At 31.4% G+C, this 17,579-nt stretch overlaps 3 pseudogenes; all 3 read right to left on the bottom strand.

Moving 5' to 3' along the window:
- LOC110428419 (cytosolic sulfotransferase 15 pseudogene) overlaps window positions 1-206 on the bottom strand; it is a 975-nt pseudogene extending 769 nt beyond the window's left edge.
- Window positions 207-4,234: 4,028 nt separating this feature from the next.
- Window positions 4,235-5,827, bottom strand: LOC110428447 (cytosolic sulfotransferase 14 pseudogene; annotated as a pseudogene).
- Window positions 5,828-13,252: 7,425 nt separating this feature from the next.
- Window positions 13,253-14,646, bottom strand: LOC110428450 (cytosolic sulfotransferase 15 pseudogene; annotated as a pseudogene).
- Between the last annotated feature and the right edge of the window lie 2,933 nt (window positions 14,647-17,579).

Genomic DNA, 17,579 nt, shown 5'->3' on the forward strand with positions numbered 1-17,579 from the left:
GGCTTGCTGGCTACAATGATATCATCGTCAAGAGCTTGGAAATGTTTCTGAAATGATATTATGTTTGGAACAAAAATCGGGTGGCACCAAAACCCTTGGAATTGGCACAATGTTGGACCTTGTTTTTTGGCGCTGGTATGCTGGCCTTCTCCTTCAGCAACGCAAGAGGGAGGATGTGTTTCACTGGAGTTGTGCCCTTCCATAATTTCAAGATGTTTAAACAAGGTTCTTTTTTTGTTGTTGCATCTAATCAACACTTAAGAGGTTTTTATAGCCATCAGCCAAGGAAAAGAAGAGGAATTACAGCATTGATTTTGATACGCGGTTGTTCAATTATTCACACGTCATATATGTTATTTCAGATATATTGCTGGAAGTAGGATACTAGCCACATCCGTAGGTTGTTATATTTTATATTAAAATAATAAAATTTGATTTTAAATGATAAGATAGTGATTAAATACAATACAATTTGAGAACTAGTTTATAATAAAACATGGTATTAGGTATTAAACCCATCGCATGGTGTTGGCCATTTTATTAATATCCATTATTTTTTTTAAGCCATGCTTTTCACTTATATAAAATAAAAGTGGTCAGTCAGCTCTTGAGGTTCCATGAGACACTCGTGCAGTCTGGCTTGATTTTCTTGACATTAAATAAAAATAAATAAATTATTTTTTATCTCATAAAACCTAATCTTCCTAACACACAAGATTGGGTTTAAAACTCTTAAAGTTAAAACACTCTTAAATTTTAATTATTTCATCGTTATGTTTTGAAGTTTGATACTTGGCGACTTCGGCATTTAGCAATCTGTCTCATTATAAAAAGGTGTCCCAACTCAATAATGCTGCCTTACCCCAGAACATTATTTCTTTCTCAACAACATTGATAATACAGTGCCCAGGCCCAAAGCCAATGCTCTGGTAATATTCACTTTTTTCAATAAAAATGCAATAAAAGAAGAGGGAGTTCAAGACACTTATACTCCCTCCTTCCACTGTTGTTAGTTCAAGTTTGACTTGATATGGAAATTAAATTTTTAATTTTTTTAATATCAAAAAGTTAAAAAAAAATTAATATGAAATGTAAAAAATAGGAGAATTAGGAGTTTAAAAACACAAAGAAAAGAATACATAAATTTTAAGAAAGGAAACTATGGGTGAAAAAGTGAAATGGATGAGAAGTTACTAAAATATTACTTTTATCTCGTCAAAGATACGATATGTAATTAAAAACTATCAAGGGAATATTTACAAATTTACCTTTAAACTTTAATTTTAATTGTTATGTCATAATATGGTCTAATAATTTCACAAATGGAGGGAGTCATTAGTTATCAAAGCTTGCTATAACAATACAAAATTAATGATCTTACTTGGCCGAAATTAAAATTTCATTGTATTCTAGAGTATCGACAGAAATTTTTATCGATATTTAGTTGAAAATATTGTCCTCAATTAAAGTAATTTTCTTGGTAACAAAATATTTTTTTGAAATATTCAATTGATAAAGCATTCAATCCATCGAAAGCTTAACTGGACGGTATTCGATGATTTTCATCAATAAAGATATGTTTCTTTGTCGTGTAAATTTACTATAATAAATGACTAAGTAACGATTTGAAAATTGATAATTTTGGCAGCTAACAAAAGAGAAAGCTCAAATATCTGCTTGAAGTCATAAGCAATTTTTGATATCATCAGTGCTCGTTTATCTCTTAAAAAAAACGAATTTTATTGAGAGAAAATTATGAGGAATGGCCATTTTGATAACTTGATTTCACAAATAGCATCCAGAATAAAATTAATTATTTTTAGTCATATTTAGTTATGATTTGACGAAAATACTCTTAAACTTCTTTTAAATAAATTAAACCATTTATCATAATTTCTCCATATCCTTCTGTGCATCTAATTTCTCTTTCTCACTATTTAGTTCTCTCTAATTTTATTGATTTTTCTCTTCAACATCCATTTATTATGTTCTCGATTTCTCTCTCTCGGGCTTTCAGAATGCCAAACGATGGTTTTGATGTACTTAGGGTGGGTGGCCATTGGGAAAATTTGATTTTAAGTATTTTGGATGAAACTAAAATGATAGAAATGATCATAAATGTTTGAAATAGCTTTTAATTAGATTAATTCAGGGCATAGACACTAATAAACTCAAGAATTTCACATTTATAAACTTAGGGTTTCAAAGAAAATTGTTATCTATTTTGAGCTGTAATAGGTATTTTATATAAGAAAAATTGTGTTTTTATTCATGAAAACATATTAGAAATACTCTAATCGGTGCCAAATCGTCAAAAAACCAAAAAGAAATGAAGAGAGTTGAGAGGATTTGAAGTTTTGATTTGCAAGTAAGAACAACATTTTAAAAATTAAAGTATAACAAAAATTTTTTGAACAGAGCATGTAACAACAATATTTTTTTTAACATAGCTTGTAACATGTTTTTGTACATGACGTGTAACAATAATTTTTTTTTCAACTGGCATATAATAATCTTTTTTAACCATAGCGCATAACATGTTTTTGTACTTGACGTGTAATAATATTTTTTAACATAGTGTGTAACATCATGTGCATGGCTTGTAATATTATGTGCACTTGAATATGAGGAGGTTTCATTAAAAGTAATTTTGTTTAACTTAAACTAAAAATAATTAAAATTATAAAAAAGACTATTTTTGAAAACATCTTATCTTTGAAGGCTATTTTTTAAAATTTCTATTTTATTAATCATCAAAAAACTAATATGTCGTAACAAGTCTGGAACTATGACAGTAAAATGTTTTTCTTGGCATAAGAATTTTAGTTTCGATGTGGGAAAGTACTGTACAATTACAAAAGTAAAAGCACTGCTCAAAACATTTGAATTTGGACCATAACTTAGGTCCGTAAGAAGAACTGTCAATCACAATTCAAACTACCACCTAGTATAAAACATTCCCTGCCTTATCAACACCAATGCAACAAAGTCTCTGATAAACATTAGCTTCTCTAAAAGTATGCATAAAAAAAAACCAATTCATAACTTATTCTCCAAAGTATAGGTAAAATTCCATCATGTATTATTATTATAAGAACTACTTATTTTATTATGAGACCATTTGTGTTTTAGAATTTATACATTCTTACTTGGGTGTAAAGTAATAATATACTAAAATAATTATCACATAAAAAAAGAAAATATAAACAGCAAAAATTAATTAATTTAAATAATAATGCAAAAAATTAGCCCTGCACATCATAAAATAATTTTTTATAAGTTTGCCCTGGAACAAACATATTAATATCCTTAATGAATCATTCTCTTCCCCTCTCAACAGTCTCACAAACGAATGTCAAATCAAAATATTAAGCAGATTAATTTTTTTTCTAAAATAAAAAATCTTTAAAACATAAAAATAAGATTAATTATTAAAGAACTGAAGAATCAATTTTTGTCTATGGTTATTTTATTTATGAAGAATCTACATGTGCAAAAAGTGAATAATAAGTACAAACTAATAGAAATCCAAGAGTAGCATTTGTAACTCTAATAAATAATGACGGAAAAAGGGATCTTCTTGAGAAGGAATTTCTTGTTTCAATGGGCAGTGGGTTTCATCCGAGGGGCAACCAGTGGCTTGCTTTTGTCTGTATTTGCAGTCTTTCTGGATTTCTGTGAGTTTTAAGGAGCTGTTTCGCTACCTAAGTGGTGGACTTTTGTGAAAAATCAATTTTAATTGGATGTATCGAAACTAAATCGCAGTATTTATCTAATTTAACATTTAATCTTTCAAAAAATATTGCAATTATAGATTAGAACAATTACTCTTGTAAACCTGATAATGAGAGAATATTGAATCAATTGTAAACACATATTAATATGACAGAATTTGAAACTAATACTTTATGGTATCTTAAAGACAAATATGCATTAAAAAGTTTTTTAAATTGCCTCAAAGCCATTTTTTTAATATTTTTTCTTTTTCCTTTTTGATTCTTTAATCTTTGTACAATGATGAAACAGAACTGCTTTGTGTAGACCAAAATCAAGTATATCACAAAAGAATCAATGAGTTTCAAGCTAACTAATTGCATTACAAAACCCAAGCAAGATGGAAACACAAGTTACAAACCAAACCAAGCACAGATAAGAGATTACTGATTACAATCTAGTTATTCCATAGACTAATAGTGCTTCGGGCAAGTGGACACAACCTTCATGCCCATCCTTATTTTACATGGTTTCCTTAACCAAGTTTTATCCTGACAAAGACATTCTAAAGGTCAAGCCAGAACCACTCAGTTTTTCATCGAAGATCTTACAGAATCGTTCCACTGCAGAATTGCTGAGATAATTAACATAGTCACCCACCTCACCTTTCCGAAAGAAAGGTTTAGTCTGACGTGGTGAGGCTGCCAGGGTTCCTGTCTTGTTCACTTCCAAATCCTTTAGGTTGCTCAAGCTGCAAAACTTTGCTATTTCCTCAATGACTCCGGCTGTCTCTTCCTCCACGGAAAATGGAAATCCCATGAATTCTGCCATCTTTCTTATATGAGGTTTTGCGTTTTCCTTCATGTCCTCGTACTTGAGGAACAAAACTTTGTTTGGCTTCTCCGAGGATTCTTTCCAGTACCTAAGAACATGATCCCAAAAGGGTCCATACGCTTCTTCACCTCTGCAAAATTGCTCGAAACATTCCTCCAAAGTCCAATCAGCACGCTCTGGTTTACTTGTAATGAAATGCCACAACGAAACAATAACATCCAGAGGATTGCGAGCTATATAAACAATTCGGGAATTCGATTGTTTGATTGATTCAGCTAATGCTTGATAAGGAAGGTGAGTGGAGAACAGCCTTGGTGATGAAACGTCAGCAAAATCGGGGATTTGACCATCTTTATACAAAGTCATTTCAAAGTAGGGAACAAGGTCGTGAGGGTTTGATGAATTCAAGGGGCTGTCGGAGAGAGTGAAACGGTTGCGGTTCATGATGCTGAAGGCCAAGGATTTCAACCATGTCGTTCCAGTTTTTGGCTTGCTGGCTAAAACAATGTCATCGTCAAGAGCTTGGAAGTGTTTTTGGAAGGATATTACATTTGGAACAAGCTGAGATAGACACCAATGGCCTTGGAAATGGGTTAAAGCTGGGGCATGTTTTTTGGAGTGTTGGCTCAGTCACAGGGCTGTTTTCTTCAGCCATAGGTCAAAGTTTGGGGTTTGTTTGGGATTGGGATTGGGATTTGGGAGTACTACTCAATTTCCATCAGCCACAGCAAAATTATGCTTTATAGCAAAAAAATAATTTGTAGGTGTAAAAGGGGTTCTTGTGATAGGGAGAGTAAACATTGCAAATAAGTAAAAGGGTATGCCAGAGGCAGCAAAAAAGAAGATTGGAACAGTTCTTGAAGTATTAAGTGTCGCGATAAATGAAAAAAGATTAAAAAAGAATTAAAGAGAGAAGCTCTGGAAGATCATTTGTTAGCCTGAGAGGAAGAGTCCCCGCTAAATGAATTCTAAGGCTCTATATATAGTGCTAAAAGTGGCAATTACTTAAGAATAAGCATTAATGTGCCTAATAAATTACATTATAATGAAGAGCATTAATGTAAGTAATCGTTACTATAATTGGATGTATTAAGACTTGTTCTCTAGTAAAAGGTAATAGAGAAGAGGTATACGTAAACAAGAATAAAAAAAGAAACTATATGTGAACAGGTACAAGAGAAGAAAGTGTATGTGAACAGGTATACGAAAACAAGGTAAGAGGGTGAAGCACTTGTGCTTCAGGAAAATTTTAAGAGGAAAACCTCTTAATTACCTCCATATTTGAGCCACCAAGGCAAACTCTCCGGAACATCTCAAGATAAAAGTAACCAATGAACCCTACCACTTATTCCGAATTGCTTCCACTACTATCCTGTGAAGTGATTATTCTAATAATATTAGTTGTTCCTCATGGAGTAGTGCTTTACTTATTTTAATTGTTTTGCATTGAAGTAGCACTTCACTTGCTCTAGTTGTTTTGTATGAAATAGCACTTCACTTGTTTTAGTTGTTCTCTATACAATATTATGTTGTAAAAATAATTCTTTAGATAAGAGGTATTAACCAAAATCAAGTATCTACATTTTGCCCTCTGCATAAGAATTCTTATCTAAGAATACATCTTATACATTACTTTAGGGAAAGATTTCGTTTTGTACTATAACATATTGTACTATAACACCTCAGGTAATAAAACCTTGGATAGTAACACCGTAAGTAGTAATGCTTTAGGTAATAACATATTACTATCTAGTATAATATTTGATTGATTATATAACAATATATTTCATAGAATAAGATTTTCAAGATACAAATTGTAAAAGGAAAGTTAATCTTTTTCATAAAAACCTTGATTCTATGTGACCTATAAATATAGAACTTACTATGAATAATTTTCTTCATTCAAATTCCAAGCAAAAAAAATTCAAAGTAAGGTTCGTTCTTTTGTGAATTTTCCTTTTTAAGCAAGCAAGTTATTCGTCTTCATCATGTAATTTCTTGTTTACTCTCTCTCCCTTTTTTTATTTGCATTTTCTTGTTTTTTAAAAGAATTGAATTTCTTTTGCTTGTTGCTCCCTGCATGAAATATTTTTTTATATGATAAAAGAAAATTTTTCATGCATGAGATTAGACTTTTTAATTAAAAGAGAAATATATATATATGTGTTTAAGCAGATAAATAAATTGTTTGATTTTAGAAAAAGAATTTAAAACAAGCTTTACTTATGTTTATAAGAAAACTACCTTGGTAAGCAAAAGCAAAAAAAAATTCTTCTTAAAACAAGGATTTGTTTTCAGTCATGATTTATAATTTGTAGATAAAAGTAAAATTACAAAAGCAAAAGTGAAAAAGATCAGCAAACATAGCCAAAATTGTTATTTCATTGACTTTTTGTGTTAAAGATTGTTTTGAAGCTCCTATTTGTTTTTGAAATATAACTATTATTTTATTTTGAATTTCTTGCATGTGTGGCCTCTAATGGAAACATTTAACAAGCCCCATCCTTTAAAATCAACAAATTGGGAAGTGGAAAGGTTAAAACTTTTTGTGTACATGGCATCTAGAAACATTGAAAACATGGAGTGTTGGAAAATTTATGAACAAGCATGCACCAACCATTGATTTTAGGCATGTCATATAACAACTTAGTTATTATGCATGGTGTGTAGCAACTAAACTTTATTAGGTTGGCATGTAACAACCAAGGATTTATAGGCATATCATGTAATAACTTAGTATTGGCATGATGTGTAACTAACAATATATAATCGCATGGCATGTAACTGACAATATATATAGGCATGGCATTTAGCAACAAGTGTGTATTATCCATGGCGTGTAATAAAAATGTCTATTTATGCATGGCGTGTAGGAACTCTATTTGTTGGTGAAGCATGCAGCAACATTTGTAATTGTCGATGTGGCCTGTAAGAACTCAATTTGTAGCTATGGTGTACAAAAACATTGCATATGTATACATGTCGTGTAATACAATATAAATATAGTCAATAATTAAGTAGCAAAAAATCACATCATTGGTCATTACTTTTGAAGATTCAAAACACAAAATCAAACAAAACAATTCATTCATTTCCTAATTAATAAATGCTCAAATGCCATAGGTGATGCTTAAATTCTTGATATGCTACATTAATAAATAATAAATGATTGATTTTGCGATCAAAGAAAGAAACTAACACATAATCGGGATAAGAAAGTTGTGTTCATTAAAAAGTATCAAATATATTAAAATAAATAATTAAACATCTATATTAATTCATGGTATAAATTCGATAATGAATTCCACTTGGCATATCTTTGATTCCTTTGGCACCATTAGTAGTTTCCTTATAATCTCGATATGTTCTCCAACATTCCGGACAATTTGTATTCTAAGCTTCCCCAAAATTCTTGCATGCTTAAGGAAGTACTCAACCATTTCCATATGACCATCAAATGAATGGATTTTAATCACCTAAAGGGTTGAGAAGAGACAAAAAGGTACTTTTTCAGGTTGATGCTAGAATAAATCTCCAATAAACCCTTGAACCCAAAAAGGAAAAAACATACCAGAGCTTGCAACTTTACAAATGCACAGAGTAATTGTTCGATATAATTTAATTCGTATAGTATGAATGATAAAAGTCTCCAAGTTAATTGAACTTTCAAGCAACTCTGTTAGTTTAGTTCTTTGCCTCAAACTTTGCCTTCTAATCAATAAATGGACCAGATTGCAAAACACAGGCAAAGGCTTCTTGCACAAACTTAGACACTAAAATTACAAAATAATAATAAAAAGGAAATGTTAGCTTAAAAATTGCAATAAAACTATAAATTAAAGATATTACACTACTCAATAAGATAAATCTATCAAGCAACAATTTACAAGTATCCTTCTGGGGTCTCTTTTGATACTATCAATGATGGGATATTTGTACCAACTATATTTAAAAAATGTAGCATCAACAAGAAAGAGTAAGTGAACTTACTCAAAGTAAATAATCATTACAAGAAAGTGATCAAACATTACTAATTTCATCTTTATCTTTATCAATGGGTACCACAACCAACACCTTCACCACCATCACCTTCGCCATTATCACAATTCAATGATAGACCAATAATGTTGGAAACAATCATGGGGAACCTAGGAACAATCACGAGCAAATCCAATTCAACCCCATTCCCACATTTATACCAATTTACTTCTCCAACTTATGAAGAGTCACTTTTTGGTACTAGTCCACTTGGACCATTAAAGCTTCCTTACCCAAAATAGTACTATGTCAATGCTTATTGTGACTACCACTATTGGATTCAAGGACATTCAATAGAAAATTTCATAGCACTAAAATGTAAGGTCTAAGGTTTAGTCAAGGTTAGATTGTTAAACTTTCAAAGAAAGCTAAGCCAAACATCAACAAAAATCCTTTGCCCAATCACACAAGAGCATTTGTATATGCTTTGGATGATGAGATGGTTTGTGCAAATGATCCATGAAGAAAAGAGTAAAGATGAGATGGCAACACTTTACAGCTAAGTAATTGAGAGGCGATAAAGTTACCAAGCATCTATAGACCTTTTAGGTAGGGGGACAATGAATCAAAATCCTTAATGCTTATGCCCAAGAGCATTCTGAAGTTTTAAGTAGGATGGATTTCTTTGTTTCATGAAATGACCCATGTGGTCCCCATGCTTCTGCCTAAGAGCACTAAAAAGGTGTGAATGTATGAAGGGCATTTTTCATTCATTTTATTGTCTCTAATAAAATGATCCATGTGGTGCTTTTTCATATCTCCTTTTTCATTTCACTTTCATGCATTAATTTCATGATACATCCTCACAGTTCTTCAATTTACCCATTTTTGGGCATTTGAATAATAAATGCGGAGACAATGATAATAATCTAGGATTTGATTTTGAAAGAAAAACAAACATTGATGAACTTAAGAATGAAGAAAATGTAGATGATTACATCTTGTCTCTTGACTTGCTAAGAATAATAGAATAAAAAGAATGACAAATCACACCTCATTAAGAAACCACTGAAGCAACTGATTGGCATGTCACTATCACCAACAAAAGACATGAATTAATTTCTTCAAAGATATGTGGATGTGTTAGCATGATAATGCCTAGATATGCAAAGACTTAGCAAAGATGGCATGGTATGCAAGTTGTTGTTCAAGAAGAAATTGAGGTGAATCAATCTTGAAACGTTAAGGAAAAAACTAACGATAACATAATGCACTTTGGATACATAAATTGGAAGAAAATCTTCAAAGATTGCTCTATAATGAAAGTAACCATACTTGAAATGACAAATGGCCATCTTTCATATTCCATTCATAAATATGAAATTATCTATTTGTTATCACCTTTGGGCTTAACAAATTCTTTCTAAAATTGAACCTTAACCAATTATCACCCTCCACACTAGGAGGCAAATGCAAAGAAGGATCAAGACCTTACTTCAAGGTAAAAAAATGCCTTGTATTGATTGGGTCTTAACATCATATAAAGAAAAAATAAAAAATGATGGAATAAAAAAAGTAAAAGAGACTCAAGAGGCATACAAAGTCTAGGGTTTTGAGGAGAATCCTTCACATGACAAGAAATTATCCTTGGTTTGATTACCCTTAAACACATATTTTGACCTTATTTACCTTTTCTTTCGAAACCCCTAGCCTTAGCCTACGTCACATACCTAGAAAAATCCATTTGGATTAGGTATGGATACTTAAACTGAAGAGCCTTCTTTTTTAGATTCATTTATCCATCTTGGGAGTATTTTGAATTCTTCAAGTGCATAATGGAACAATTAGTAAAAATAAAAAAAAGAGAAAGAAAAAAGGAAGTTCAAGTTGAAAGCCCAAAATGGATGGCTTGGACATAAGAAAAAACCACCTACCTAAAAATCAAAAAGACGGTCTAAGAATGAATCTAAGAGACAAATGCAATGAGGGGCAAGCATCGAAGTTTGCAAAAGTAGTTGGCAAGATAGAGGCAAAGTTTGATCAAATGTGCTCAAAATGTCAACGACATCAATGAATGAGTTTCTTTCCAGAAATAATCTTAAATCAATTAGAAATTGTTTGAATGCTCATTATTCATATACAAATTTGCTATCGCAGTCCACATTTCTTTCTTAATTGTAATTTTCCTTAGAACTTCAATAAGATACATTGTTTCCCAATTACCCCATTTTTCCACCAATTTTCTATTTTACTATGAATTAAGGAAATTTGAAAGTGCATTGCATTTGTCATTAAATTGAAATGATTATGAATAGAGGATTAACGTCATGTATTGAAATAATTGAAAAAGTAATCAAGCAGTGATGAATGAACAAAGAACAAAATGGTCTTAATCTCTTAGTGATGAATAAACGAAAGCATTCAAAAGAGAAAGGAAGTTCAACGAAATGCCAAAATTTCAAAAATGAACCATGTTTTGATTGATGAAGATAAGAAAAGGAATCATGGATGGAATTTGAGGACTTTTTGAATGACCATAAATATGGATACATGACATCATCATAGTAGTTAAGCATTTGTATACCATGATAGCAATTTGCATCATATGCATTCATAGATGATATTTGTTTAAAATTTTTTAAGTTACATAACCTCATTTCACATGAGGAGTTTATTAATTTTTAAGTTACATAGTCTCATTTAAGATGAAGAGCCTATTCATTTTAAGTTACGTAACCTCATTCCAGATGAGGAGCTTATTCATTTTAAAGTTACATAGCTTCATTCCAAATAAGGAACTTATTTCTTTTTAAAGCTACTAACCCCATTCTATATGAAGAGCTTATTCATTTTAAAGTTATGCAGCCTTATTTAAGATAAGTAACCTTTTTCTTTTTAAAGTGATGTAATCTTATTATAGATGAGGAGCTTATTCCTAGTCTCAGTCCAAATGAGAAGCTTATTCCTATTTAGAGTTATGTAACCTCATTCTAGATGAGCAACTTATTACTTACATAGCCTTATTCTAGATGAAGAGTGTATTCCTTCTTTAAAGTTACGTAGCCTTATTCTAAATGAAGAGCTTTATCTTTGGAAAATTATCTTTTTAGCCAAATTGTCCCTACATCTTTGCATTGTGCCTAATTCTCAAGAAATGGGTACATAAAGGCAGCTGTAAACACCCCATTTTGTCTGAGGCATTGAATTTTGAAAATTAAAAACAAACAAAAAAGAGAAGGGAGATAAATATGAAAAGATAAGGATATGTTTGGACCAATCATAATCAATTTAAAAATTTGAAGAAATATTATGTTAGATTAAATTAAAACTCAAGAAACTAATTTGAAAAGGAATAGTACACATTAGCTATAAATATAGCCAAGCATCAGGGCCAAAAGGCACACATAGATAGAGAGAAAAATTAGGTACATAGAGAGAAAAAATTAGGTAGAGAAAACAAAAAATATAGGGAGAGAAAAGAATTAGGGATGGAACATTAAGAAGAAACAATTGAGAAAAGCGAAAATAGTTCTTGAGTTCTTAGGTTCTTGGGTTTCAATTTTTTTTAGATCTAGGAGAATCAATTTAGTTTCTAAAGAAACTATTTTGATTAAAGGGATCAAAAGGGAGAAACAAAAAAGAAAAGCAGAAAAAGTATCCTAGTTTCTTGAATAGGGTTTAAAGAGTGCTACTCATTCTTAATAGCACATGCTTGATATCTAGATTTGATGCTTGGCATCTGGATTTGCAACCAAACAAAATATCGAATAACCAAATCGTTTACATTGCTCACAATCCTTTGGATGTCATTGTCTCTTTTTGGCACTTTGTTAGGAGTATTACTGAGCATGGAGATTGGTCATTGTAGGAATGTGCTGATACGCTTTGTAGAGGTGAGGAATGATTTGGATCCTTTTGGGATGATGTCTTAGGATACTGGAAGGAAAGCTTGGAGACTCCCAACAAAGTGCCATTTCTCAATTTTGAAGACTTGAAGGAAGATACAATATTTTACATAAAAAGTTTGGTAGAGTTCATAGGTTTTCCTTTTTCTATCGAAGAAGAAAGAGAAGGTGTCATTGAAGAGATAGCAAAGTTTTGTAGCTTTAAAATTTTAAAGGATTTGGATGTGAACAAGAAAGGGAAACTGTCCTGGTCTAAACCTTCAAATCCATCATATTTTAGGGAAGGCAAGGTGGGTGACTATGTTAATCGTCTCAACCTTGCTCAGGTGAATCTGACATTCAAAATGCCTCGTCACCTATTTAATTATACTGCTAATAGTGCTTAATTTTTGTTTGACGCTGAATGATTCAAGATTTAGTTGCAAAAAAGAACAACTAATTCTTTTAGGTCTTGTCTCAAAAGGTAAGAAAGATGTTTAAACAACGACTACAGTAAGACTGATCTTATTGTAAGGTTAAATAATAAAATTTAAAAATAATAATAATAACCTATTAAACAAACTAATAGGTAAACAATGTGTAATTTATAATATTATGAAAAATTATATTTGGTCTGACTTTTAGTAGATAAACTGAAAAAAAGTTAAGCCAAATCGACACTAATTGTATTGTATTCGATTCTTGTATAGTTGGTGTTTAGTGTACTACGATTTAATTATTTCTATATATACTTGAGTAGCTGGCTTCATTAATTTATGAGAAAAATCAAGAACAATTAAATTCCTCCCATATTAATCTTTTAACAGATATTATGGTTGAAACTAAGAGGGCAACCAAACATGAGAAAAATGAAATGCATGCCAATATTGTGGTAATACAAATTGAGCAGACGGTATTTATTCCATTGCCAATCAAACAAACTTCAGCAAGCAAATGAAATTACAAAGATTTTGTGAAGGAAAGGCTAAGCACAAGATTCTCATTCATTTGTTTTGAATATGAGGCATATTGGGATCTAATGAGGATGAACTGATCAGTCCTGTGGATGCTTGGAAGCTCAAGCCAGATCCTCCTAATTTCTCTTCGATCACCTTTTCCAAACGTTCTACCATAGAAGGAGTAAGGTGATTGACCCAATCACCTACCTTACCATTCCTGAAATAGCACTTATTCTCAAAGTTTGGCATGAATTTTCCAGTTTTGTTCACCTCCAAATCTTTCAAGCTGCTCAAACTACATAGTTTGGAAATTTCTTCGATCACCCCTTCTTTCTCTTCCTCCATTGGAAAGGGAAATCCTATGAACTCTGCCAACCTCTTCAAGTGAAAATTTGTCTTCTTTCAAGTCCTCATACTTTAAAAACAAAACTTTGTGCGGATTGTCCAAGCTCTCTCTCCAATACCCTAGCACATGGTCCCAAAACGACCCGAAGCCTTCAATCCCTTTGCAGAAGTTATCAACTAAGTACTCCATTGACCTTTCCAAGCTAGTCCGAGCTCGAGCTGCAAAATGCCAAGAGGAAACTACAACATCAAAAGGATTTCGGCAAATATAAACAATTCGGGTACTATTACACTCCTTGATGGATACCGGTAAAGACACATAAGGAATGTGAGTAGAGAAAAGCCTCGGAGATTGAATACAAGTAAGATCCGGAAGCTCCTTTTCACCATAGAGAGTGAACTCGATGAAGGGTACAAGTTCATGAGGATTTGTAGTAAGCAATGGACTTGTTGCATTTGTATAATGAGAACGATTAACAATGGAGAATATCAAGGCCTTAAGCCAAGTTGTGCCTGATTTTGGCCTAGAGGCAAGGATAATATCATGATCCTGAGCTTGGAAATGTCGTTGAAAGGCGATCACGTTACCAAGAATCCTGGATGGATACCAACAGCCTTGGTAGAGAAATAGGCCGCCAGCTAACCATCCTTTCTCTTTCGGAAGAGAAAGAAGTAATTCCTCAATTTCTTGATCAGATTCCTCAGTCATTTGGGGTGAAGGTAATTGGGTAGTTTTGAAGCTTCCCATCAAGGTTATTGCCACAACTTATCTATATTCCACAATCCGACTGGCTTCATATATACCGAATTTAACCAAATGTAAAGTGCTCACTGCAAAATGAAAAAGCATGGAATCAAATCTAAAGTGCTTAATAAAAAAGAGAAATAAAAAAAAGTGCGCCAAAAAAAGAAGAGAAAAGAATACGCATATAACCAAAGGTAAAGTGCTTTCTGGGATGAAATAAAAAAGAGAGGTAAAGTGTTTGAGAAGTGGAATACAGCCAACACACATTGGGCTCGTCAGGCTCCTTTTTTACTTTTTATTTTATATATTATCTTTTGTACGAAGATTCTTCCTTCCTAGAAAGTTTCGTTCGAGCATGGAACTATAAAGCTCTTTTCTTCACCTACGAAAAGACTATGCAAACGAGACACGATAGTAAAGCTTGAGTTTTGGATTCATCCCAGGTATGGGGTTTATCATCTTTCTCTTGAAAGTTATAAAAGTCATGCTTTATTCGAAGAAAAAATAACCCTAGGCTGTTATGTTATGGAAGAAAATCTCATACTATAAGAGAGGTTTACATTTACTTTTGGTTAAATTATGTAATTAATTTTTATAATTTGGTAAAATAGTAGATTTTGTTCTTATATGATAATTTGTAAAAATTGAGTTTTTATATTTTTTAAAATTGATAATATTAGTCTAATTGTTAACAATATTAAAATTTTTCTATTATTTACTAATATAGTATTTTCTTACTGATGTGGCATTAAATATGATTATCTATTAATGATGATGTGACATTTTTTTTATTATCTCACAACATTCTTTTCACTATTTTAAATTATAAAATACAAAAATTCAATTTTCCTCTATCTCACAACACTTTTCTTAAATCCTAAAAACCTATTCTTATTTTTTATTTATTTTTTTCAATCCTATTTAAAACCACTAGCTCATATTAGATAATTTCATATCCCCACTTATAAAATCCATAACAACACTTGATCATGTTATATGGACACTACTATTACATCATTCATGAAATGCCACATTATCATTGTCATGTCATCAGATTCAATGTTACATCAATAAGAAAATATAATGTCAACATAACCAAACGTCATATGAATATAGATAACAGTAAATTTTTAACGTATTGGACTAACATTATTACTTTGAAAAAGTACAAAAACTCAATTTTAATAAATTATTGTATAAAAACTAAATTCACTATTTTGATAAAATACAAAGACTAATTGCATAATTCGACGTTTTTGTATTAGGTGTTTTCCTTTTCCTAGTTCATTGTTTTGAGTTGTAAATAATGGTGGATAAGTTATTTCTATTAATAAAAGTGACTCTTTGAGAAAAAAAATTAGGTGAAGTTGACGAAATTCTTAATTAAAAATATTATATGAAATTACTTAATGCTGAAACTCAAAATCAATTGGATCAACTCCATTGAGTTACAAACTCTTCCTAAATCGTACTGCTGTTCAACAATGAAGACGAAATAAAGCACATGTAATTCCTATATATAATTGAAAATTTTATCGACTAAACTGTCTAGCATCTAGAAAGCTGTTGTGTCTGCCAAAAGTTGGGGATGAAACTACAGAATGCCAAATCATACTGCTCAGAAACTTGTTTGCCTTCCTAATTAATAAAGAAAATACAAAGAAATGGTTTTTTTTTGTTTAAAATGATGTACACTCTTGATTTTATACACAGCCAAACTCTAAAGAATAATGGAAAGAATAAATTATATCCTAAACTTAAGTGATTGATACAGTTAGTGCCCTAAGTCCTTAGCATTACTTATGCTTTGACTGATCATAAAGAGCAACCTATTGTAATAGGAGTTAATTGTGATGTCAAATTTTCACGAAAATGCACACTATCGCAAACAAGTAATATAGTGATGAAGTAAAGTATCGTTCTCACGATAATTTATTCCTAAATCTTTACTAAGTATTAAAATTATGACAAATTAATCTCATTTAAGTAACTAAAATTTTCAAAAAATTAATTAGAACAAAATTAAAACAAGTACTAAATTAACTAATAAAATTAAAATTACTTAGAAAAGGCAATAGACTAAAACCTATGATTATGAGTTTATTCAACACTTCATTTGATGTTAGCTTCTCTTATTATTTATATTCATAAGTGATTTTACTAATCTAGAATCCAAAGTTATGTACAAGTCTCCATTGAGAGGCTTGCACAAATATCTAACTTCATTGGGTCACTATATCTCTATAATAATAAATTAAATAAGGTTCATTCAGCTAGTATTTTAATTTGGCTGTATATGTCAATTGTCATATGTTTACCCAAATAGCATTTTAAATCACCCAAGTGACGTGAGCATACACTATTCAAACCTTAATCTAATCTAAAATCTCTCTATTAACTTTCAATTAGATTCATAAATTAGTTAACTATTGGCCAGATAATCAAAAGCATTAAAAACATATTTGAATAAGCAAAACTGTACCCATTCAAAGTAATTAAAGAGAAACTAATATTCAAATTACATGTTAAAATCCACCACAATCCTAGAAAAATAGTTTAGCTCATAATATCTAACAAAAGCAATATGTAAAGAAATTTAGCCTTGCATCCAAGTCAAAAAAAAAAAACACAAAAATAGAGAAAGAAACTAATTGTTGAAGCTTTACGATCACAATTTTCTCTCAAATTCTCTAGTTCTCTTGCATTGTTCTTTGGCTTCTTTTCTCCATAATAATTGTTCACTACCTCCACCTTAAAACTTCTTAAAAAGATCTCTTAAATAGGCTCCAAGGAACCTAATTTTCAAAATCTTAGGAAATTTTTATTTTTGAAAAATCATCCGGCATTGCGGCCATTATTTCTTGGCATCGCAACGCTACCCTTTTTGCTACAATAGCACCACGGCCATAATTTCTTCGCTCTGTGGTGCTCTAGCCTCAGAAATATGTATGGTGCACTTCCTTTCACTAGCGCTGCAGCTTTGTTCCCCTCGGTGTTGTGGCCTTAGCTTCCTCAACGTTGCAGCTTGAGTAACTCAAAGCCACGGCCCTCCTCCACATGCTGCCTAGTGTAGAACTGCAGCTGTTGAGTAGCTTCCAACATGATTTTCACCTCGATACA

Source organism: Theobroma umbraticum, unplaced genomic scaffold, assembly GCF_002168275.2.
Source record: "Theobroma umbraticum cultivar Fairchild unplaced genomic scaffold, ASM216827v3 scaffold_115.0, whole genome shotgun sequence".
Classification (NCBI taxonomy): domain Eukaryota; kingdom Viridiplantae; phylum Streptophyta; class Magnoliopsida; order Malvales; family Malvaceae; genus Theobroma; species Theobroma umbraticum.